This window comes from Podarcis erhardii (genome assembly GCF_964252035.2).
Source record: "Podarcis erhardii genome assembly, chromosome: 2".
NCBI classification, from domain to species: Eukaryota; Metazoa; Chordata; class Lepidosauria; order Squamata; family Lacertidae; genus Podarcis; species Podarcis erhardii.
Genome location: NC_138498.1, coordinates 20,746,841 through 20,756,168, shown reverse-complemented (window position 1 = coordinate 20,756,168; position 9,328 = coordinate 20,746,841). Strand labels below are relative to the sequence as shown.

The following is a 9,328-nucleotide window of genomic DNA, read 5'->3' as shown; positions in this document are numbered from 1 at the left end:
AGAAATGTTGGAGGGTATGATCTAAATCAAGTTACAACAGGAGAATTCCAGTACACAACCTTTGAAAAAATGCCCAGATTTGGTGAATGCTTGTCATCGCTTGGATTGCTTATTGTTGCTTTTAAAAGGTAAGTGGAAAGGTAAACGGCGTTTCTGTGCGCTGCTCTGGTTTTGGTGTTCTGTTGTGCCAGAAGAGACTTAGTCATGCTGGCCAAATGACCCGGACAAACTGTCTGCGGACAAACGCCGGCTCCCTCAGCCTATAAAGCAAGATGAGCGCCGCAACCCCAGGGTCGTCTGCGACTGGACTTAACTGTCAGGGGTCATTTACCTTTTTTTTTTAAAGGATCCCTGGACGGTTATGTCTAGTCAAAGGTGACTATGGGGTTGCAGCGCTCATCTTGCTTTCAGGCCAAGGGATCTGGTGTTTGTCTGCAGACAGCTTTCCGGGTCATGTGGCCAGCATGACTAAACTGCTTCTGGTGCAATGGAAACCAGAGCAGCGCACGGAAATGCCGTTTACCTTCCTGCTGCAGCGGGACCTATTTATCTACTTGCACTGGTGTGCTTTTGAACTGCTAGGTTGTCAGGAGCTGGAACCGAGCGACGGGAGCTCACTCTGTCGTGGGGATTCGAACCATCGACCTTCTGATTGGCAAGGCCAAGTGGCTCAGCAGTTTAGACCACAGGCACCTGATGATAGATAAGTGGCAGGGGAGAGATAATGCTTGGGATTGGATCCTTTGGGTCCCTTGGATCGCTACAATTCTCTGATTCTGTGTCATTGGCATGCAATCCTTCCTGCCTTTAGACCTTATTCCTTTCAGTTCCTTCTCTGCCGTAAATCAATACTGTACGGCAGGTTTTCTCTACCCCCGCCTTCCCATTCCAGCCATAAGTAATATGCCGTGTCTGTTTTGGAAGAGCCTCCTTTAGAAAGCAGCCATGTATTTTGAAATCTACTGGTGCCATCTTGTCTGTTTGACAGCTTTTGCTTTCCTGGAATTTTTCCTGCGCTCGCCGCCAATTCTGAGACACAAGTTGAGTCATAATGATGGAATGGCCAGCCAGCTCTCCTCCTGCTCCCCACACAGTCCAATTCAAGGTGAATCCTGATAGCTGGTGCATGAGGAGACTGGCCACATGCTGGAAATTCCTTGCTAAATTAAGTTGCTAGTTCATCAAAAACATCCTCCCAAGCATGCACAGGATGTATTAAGTTATGGTGGGGTAAGGGATCAGTTTGTCACACTGACATTTCGGCTCCTTGGCAGAAAGAGCTGAATCTGGTTATCTCTTTCAAGAAACTGGATCTGCAAAGGGTCACGCTGCAATAAATTGGTGTAACTAGAAACCTCTCTCCAGGCCTATGGATGTCTGATGACAACTTTGCTGTATGCTCCCTGCCCAGAAACAGCAACATATAAAATACGGTGGTACCTCCGGTTACAGACGCTTCAGGTTACAGACTCCGCTAACCCAGAAATAATACCTCAGGTTAAGAACTTTGCTTCAGGATGAGAACAGAAATTGTGCTCCGGCGACAGCAGGAGGCCCCATTAGCTAAAGTGGTACTTCAGGTTAAGAACAGTTTCAGGTTAAGAACGGACCTCCAGAACGAATTAAGTTCTTAACCTGAGGTACCACTGTACACATTATGTACTGGCAAGCAGCAACAAGTGTCAGCTTAATTAAATCAATCAGGAGAGGGGGAAAGTGTTGGGTGTTTGTTGGTTTCAGGGAAAGTATCTAAGATGCTGTGTTCTTGGCAGCGACTGGTCGTTCACTGTGCACTTTTAAGCGTGTATAATTCACTGGCTCAAGCTGTGGCGTAATTTTAAGCTTGCGTGTGTGTTTGTTGACACTGGCTCTGCCTCCTGCCCCATTAAAACCCCACCCACAGAAGAGGAAGACGCCATCCCTTGAGCGAAATGTACACTATCAAACAGGAAAGCACTTCATCCATTAGAAGCCCTCCTGTGTGGAATTCCTGTGATAAAGCATACAAATGAGTAGCTATGCAGAAAACGTGTTTGCTTGATGGTTTAAAAAAGGTGTTTTTAGGCTGCCTTTAAGGGTAAAAACCCTTTCAAGGCAGCTTACAAATAAAATAGAATAAAATGCAGCTGCAAAACTTTTTTATGCTCACAGAATCGTAGAGTTGGAAGGGACCGAGAGGCTCATCTAGTCCAATCCCTGCAATGCAGGAATCTTTTGCCCAATGTGGGTGTGGCGATCACACAGGGTCCCCAGACGTTTGACAGTCTATTGATCCCTGTGCCACCACTGTGATTGCCTCTTCGCTGCCACCAACCCGTTTCTCTCAGGTAAAACACGGAGTCCGGACAGTTGTTAACATTAACAAATGATCAAGTTTATTTTTATAAGCATGAACAAGTTTAAGGTTTCAGTTAATTTTTCTTGTCAGTTTCTGACAAAATAAAATAAAATAAAATGAGAGTTTCATGTTCTACAGACCGAGCTATCCACCAGCTGTCAATTTTTTTAAAAAGATGGAAGACAGCTAGTCAAAAATACAGTGGTACCTCGGGTTACATACGCTTCAGGTTACATACGCTTCAGGTTACAGACTCCACTAACCCAGAAATAGTACCTCAGGTTAAGAACTTTGCTTCAGGATGAGAACAGAAATCGTGCTCCGGCAGCGCGGCAGCAGCAGGAGGCCCCATTAGCTAAAGTGGTGCTTCAGGTTAAGTACAGTTTCAGGTTAAGAACGTACCTCCGGAATGAATTAAGTACTTAACCTGAGGTACCACTGTACAACAAACATCCGGCACAAAAAAATTACGAAAAATACATTTCATGACTTTGAACAAACCCATCAGCAAAAGAACCAAATCAGGAGAAGCAGATAGCAACAACAACAACAACAACAACAACAAGGCCTTTGCCAACATGGTGACCCCCCAAGATGCTACCAGGCTCCAATGTCCATCAGCCCAAGCCAGCATGATGAATGATCACAGGTGATGGGAGTTGGAATCAAAGCACCCGGAAGGGGGTTTCTGAAAACCACAGGAAGGCAGGGTAACTATTGTGCTCAGGCTCTGCTTGTGCTCAGGTTCTGAGTTTCCCACAGGCATCGAGTTGGCTGCTGTGAGAACAGGATGTTGGACTAGATGAGACATTGGACTGATCCAGCACGCTCTTCTTACTACTACTACTACTACTAAATTTTATTTATATCCCGTCCTCCCCAGCCGAAGCCGGGCTCAGAGTGGCTAACATCAAATGTATAACACATTAACATAAAATCAGACAATCAATTAAAATACATCCTCAAATCAGATCAGGATCAGAATAAAATCCAATCAGATGGCAACCCGCAGATTAGGGTTGGGGACCTTAAATGCTTACCAAGCCCAACTGTTTGTGCTGAACTTATATGGGCCTGTGAGAAAAATTGGGAGGCCACTTTCATGCAAGTTCTTATGAAAGGGGAGAGGGAGTGAGACTGAACCCCGACCAAAGGCCTGGCAGAACAGCTCCGTCTTGCAGGCCCTGCGGAAAGATGTCAAGTCCCACAGGGCATCAGGTTACATCCTTATGAGGGCATCAGGTTGGCAAAAGCTGCTTTGGGGCTTCCGTAAACAACTGGAGCGATAGGGTCGGCTGGAGCTCAGCTGGCAATACCTCCTAGAGAACACAGGGAATATCGTTTTCTCCATTAAATCAGATGTAAGTGACTACTGTTACCATTACCTTTAGTGAATGTGTGGACTCCCTACAAAACAGATGGGAAGAACCTACTCATATCTTATCCATTTCTGCAGCTTGATGGAAATGCATTCTACATCACTAGATAGCTCAGCCTGGTGCTGATAATACCAAGGTTGCAGGTTTGATCCCCATATGGAACAGTGGTATTTTCCTCCATTGCAGGAGGTTGGACTCTATGATCCTCGGGGTCCCTTCTGACGCTCCAATTCTATGATTCTATGATCTCCCCTGTAAAAGCAGCCATACTCCATGCTGGCATAAATGCTGATTAACTGGGTCCTTTTCTGTGCGTCATGCTGAAAAGCACTGGCCATAATAATAATAATAATAATAATAACAATAATAATTTATTTATACCCTGCCCATCAGGCTGGGTTTCCCCAGCCACTCTGGGCAGCTTCGAACCGAATATTAAAAACAATACAGCATCAGACATTAAAAACTTCCCTAAACAGGGCCGCCTTCAGTTGTCTTTTAAAGGTAAAATAGTTGTTTATTGCCTTGCCATCTGCTGGGAGGGCGTTCCACAGGGCAGGCACCACTACCAAGAAGGCCCTCTGCCTGGTTCCCTGTAACCTCACTTCTCACAGCGAGGGAACTGGCAGAAGGCCCTCGATACTGGACCTCAGTGTCCGGGCTGGATGATGGGGGTGGAGATGCTCCTTCAGGTATACAGGACCAAGGCCGGTTAGGGCTTTAAAGGTCAGCACCAACACTCTGAATTGTGCCATACAGCCTTCTGACTCGATGAAAGGTTTATTGTGCACACCTGTGGATTATCCCTGAGTTATTACCAGTTTCAGGGACGCGGGTGGCACTGTGGTCTAAACCACTGAGCCTAGGGCTTGCCGATCAGAAGGTCGGCGGTTCGAATCCCCGCGACAGGTTGAGCTCCCGTTGCTCGGCCCCAGCTCCTGCCAACCTAGTAGTTTGAATTCACATCAAAGTGCAAGTAGGTAAATAGGTACCACTCCTGTGGGAAGGTAAACGGCATTTCCGTGCGCTGCTTTGGTTTCGCCAGAAATGGCTTCGTCATGCTGGGCACATGACCCAGAAAAACTGTCTGCGGACAAATGTCGGCTTCCTCAGCCAGTAAAGCGAGATGAGCGCCGCAACCCCAGAGTCGTTCGCTACTGGACTAAACTGTCAGGGGTCCTTTACCTTTTTTTTTTACCAGTTTCAGTGGCTGTAGCAATCATGGTTCCTCCGCACAGTCGTTCTGTGCACCACAGCAGTTGATTTACCACCAGAGATCTGCTTTATGTTGACATATTGATGCGGCAGGAAGAGCTGTCAATAATGCCTCCCGCCATTTCCAGCAGTTTTGCTGAAGCATCATCCATCATCAGTCACGTGTCCCCGAGCCTCACACGAGAAGGCAGGAAAAGCTTCCTTCAAGAGGCTTAATAAGTACCTTTCAGGGGGAACATTGGGAGCCATTTGCTGGGTGTTTGTTGCATGGTAATTGTCAGAGTGTCCTCTTCCTTAATGTCAGTGGAGAAAGAAGCATGGCTCCTTCAGTCCTGGAGAAGAGAAGAAATACTCCTCTCAGCTCAGCAACTCTTCTGCACAAATATGGGAAAGTGTTCTTAGTTTAAGGTTACCAGATTTTTTTACCAATGAATCCAGGGACACTTTTCAACTTCCTACTAAATTGATGGGACGCGGGTGGCGCTGTGGTCTAAACCACTGAGCCTAGGGCTTGCTGATCAGAAGGCTGGCGGTTCGAATCCCCACAACGGGGTGAGCTCCTGTTGCTCAGTCCCTGCTCCTGCCAACCTAGCAGTTCGAAAGCACACCAGTGCAAGTAGATAAATAGGTACTGCTCCAGCGGGAAGGTAAACGGCATTTCTGTGCGCTGCTCTGGTTCGCCAGAAGTGGCTTAGTCATGCTGGCCACATGACCCGAAAGCTGTACGCCGGCTCCCTCGGCCAATAAAGGAAGATGAGATCACAACCCCAGAGTCGTCCGCGACTGGACCTAACGGTCAGGGGTCCCTTTACCTTTACTAAATTGATGGATTTTGTCAGGGGACTAATTTGTAAATCTGGGGACTGTCATCGGGAAACGGGGACGTCTGGTAACCTTATCTTAGCATGCAGCACTCATGGTATCAACCATCTCTGAAGTGAGAGGGAAAGAAGAAAGGGCACGTCTAAACAAATAGCTTTTTGTAGATCATCAACGCACTGAATCAGTATACGGCACACACTCACAGATTATGGTGCTGCTGATCTCCTGCCTTATCTGTGCTAGTTCAGACAGGGTATCATGAGCCCCAGTGGAAGGTACAGTGATTTTTTTCCATAGGGGAGCAGTTACTTTACAATTCCACCACATATGATAAAATGTACCTTCTTTCTCTTTACACTTCCAGCACTTATTGGAACTTGTTTAACTAGGCTTGATCTGCATGAGAATCTGCTCAGATGCTTGGTGGTTTGTAGGTTTCAGTCTGGAGTACTAATTCAACATGCTGGACACCTTATCCCTGGCTCTCTGGAGGGATGAAGAAGGACTCCTGTAGAACTCAAGAATCCTATTCAATAATAATAATATTATTATTATTATTATTATTATTATTATTATTATTATTATTATTTATACCATGCCCATCTGGCTGAGTTTCCCCAGTCACTCTGGGCAGCTTCCAATCAAGTGTTAAAAACAATACAGTATTAAATATTTAAAACTTCCCTAAACAGGGCTGCCTTCAGGTGTCTTTTAAAGAGAAGATAGTTGCTTATTGCCTTCACATCTAAAGGGAGGGCGTTCCACAGGGCGGGCGCCACTACCGAGAAGGCCTTCTGTCTGGTTCCCTGTAACCTCACTTCTCGCAATGAGGGAACCGCCAGAAGGCCCTCAGCGCTGGATCTCAGTGTCTGGGCTGAATGACGGGGCTGGATAGATATTAGAGGGTGTGGGGGGTTTGGGGGTTTTATTTGGAGTTGCCTCTCCCATTGTCAACATTTAGTACAGTACTTCAGTCATTAGTAGAAAATGCACAAGGCTGGTTCAAATGTTACATTACAGCTCTCTGTGAATTGAGAACAGGGCATCCCTGGTGAGGATGCATTCATGCAGAATACTGCCTAGTATGCAAAAGCTTTCCAGATACAGTGGTACCTTGGTTTTCGAAAGGAATCTGTTTTGGAAGACCATTCGAGTTCTGAAACGTTTGAAAAACCAAATTGAGAAATACATGCTCAGCGGAAGCTGTTCGACTTACAAGGTGTGTTCGAAAATGGAAGCATTTGCGTTCTAAAACTGAGGTACCACTGTATATAGTTATGGTGTTCCTAGTAGCAATATCTGGTATTACAGCGGCACATCTTTAAAGCTACTACTGCATGTGCATGTCATCCTGCCATTTTACCTGTGGAGAGGATGGTTCAGTTCTCTCTGTGAATGTGTTTCTAGGGTCAGTCATGTGACATTCTTCTGTGATGTGTGAACTCAAGATAGGAGGAGGAAGCTAGAGTCGACCTTGAACAAAATTTCCCATAAATTTCTTGTCAACAAGACTAGAGCAGTGCATCATAGATTTCCCCTGCTGTGTATCAGTTTAAGAAATTAAACACACCAAGGCATTTATTTGCCAGAGCAATCAATTCCCAATTATCCGTTCTCATTAGCAGAAGCGACCCTGGTGATAAACTGTTAGGATAAGCCAAACGTTTAGAAAACTTGGGTACATAATTCTAATTTGGAGTGCGCTAGGTTCATTAATAGTGTTTAAAAGCTGGATATTATTTAAATTGAAAGCGTTGGTGTGTTTTTTCTTTTTCTTTTTTTCCTACTCATGCATAATAAAACATGCTGATTCCTGGACCACCCACGGGCTGGATTTAGAAGGCAATTGGGCCGGATCCAGCCCCCGGGCCTTAGTTTGCCTACCCATGCTGTATAGGGAAGGTTTTTAACGTTTTATTATTATTATTATTTATATAAAGGCAGATGGGTGTGGTAATAATAATAATAATAATAATAATAATAATAATAATAATAGCATTGAACATCCTTAATTTCATCAGAGAAATGTTGGAGGGTATACTATTCTGACCGATTGTTTTAACATTGCAAACCAGCTTTGGCCCTGAATATAGAGCCTGCACGTGGTAAAGAGGGGCAGCTGGAACTCATGAAGATACCAAGTATAGTGTTGTGTTTTACAGCCTTTCTCTGGCAATAATAGTTTCTGGCCAAATGCCCCATTCTGGCAATATTGGGTGCAGCACCATCATATAGATCCATCAGCACATAGATCTGTGCTGGACTCAATTGCAAGTCGAGAGAGGAAGACAGCCTATGATAAGTTATTGTTAAGATTACGGGGCTAGGTTTTGACCTGGAGCCTGTTACGGAATGTTGTAAAGTAATACAATAGTTTCTGGTTAACCATAGCACTGTCTTGGGATGTTCAGCTGCTCACACAACACAGCAGATAACCGGACTGCGGAAACCCCAGGTGGTATCTTTGCTTTATAGGCAATCAGCTATTGGCATCTTTCCACATTCAAATGGAAGGAAGAGGCGGGGGCGGGGCGGTTTAAGAACTGCTATGAGATTTTTCTATTCTTCTAACTCAGCATGAAAAGCCTAGAATAGTCAACACACTTAAATCAGTTGGGGGTGGGGGTGGGTGGGAGGGAGGGGAGGACCAGAATAATGGTTGCCAGATCGTAATTTTTAGAAGGTTAGGCTATTGTGCAGCTGGAGATCTTTTTATTTTTATTTTACTTTAATGGAGCAGTGTTCCTCAAATCATATAAGGGGCTATTTGGCAGGCTTAGGAACCTCCAAAGCCTTCTACTCGCTTGAGCAATGGGAAGGCTTCTAAAGGAACTCAATGATGTTTAAAAACCAAGCTCCTCAATTTACAGATCTCCATTAAAACTGGGGGCAATGGGGATGGGGCAGTCAGGAGGATCTGAGTTAATTTCCCAAGGTTAGACATGAAACAAGGAAGAAATGCTAACCTTGAGTTTTGAGTCTCCTGGCTGAAGAGGATTCGCAAGGCTCCGGGAAAATTGAGAACAGGCTTGTGTTGCTGGAAAAATGTCTGCTACTTTGCAGAAGATTTAATATCTCCTTCACCTCCAGTGTAAATTAGCTCTGGGCACCTCAGGTGCAGCCAAGGAAATGTTTTCTGGCACTGATTTGTTGTATGTTACATCTCTGTCCTGCTTGGAGGAAGACCAGAGCAGACAGATAAATCTATCATTTAAAAGCTTGTGGGAGAGTGAAAAATATGTTTTGCCTTCTCCTGTTTTATTGAGAAGAGTACTGTATTTTCAGGCTATATCTAGTGCCTTCCCCTGTAAATTCACTTGTGGCTCTAACACAGTGCTGGAGAACAACTTCTTCTTCTTCTTCTTCTTCTTCTTCTTCTTCTTCTTCTTCTTCTTCTTCTTCTTCTTCTTCTTCTTCTTCCTGCTGCTACTGCTGCTGCTGCTGCTGCTGCTAGACTACACCTCACATCAGCCCCAGTCAGGATGGCCAGTGGCCAGGAAGAAGAGTTGGAATCCTGCAACATATGGGATCCTCATAACAGAGGGTCCTGGTTGCACTCGGGTCCCAAGAGCTC

General features: G+C 45.2%; 1 pseudogene across 1 annotated transcript in view; it reads right to left on the bottom strand.

The window, feature by feature from the left end:
* LOC309336376 (arylacetamide deacetylase-like 3) overlaps positions 1–9,328 on the bottom strand; it is a 28,884-nt pseudogene that overhangs the window by 18,780 nt on the left and 776 nt on the right. The window contains exon 2 of the transcript XR_014161643.1: positions 8,721–8,806. The product of XR_014161643.1 is annotated as an arylacetamide deacetylase-like 3 (transcript). The remainder of the gene's footprint in view (positions 1–8,720; positions 8,807–9,328) is intronic.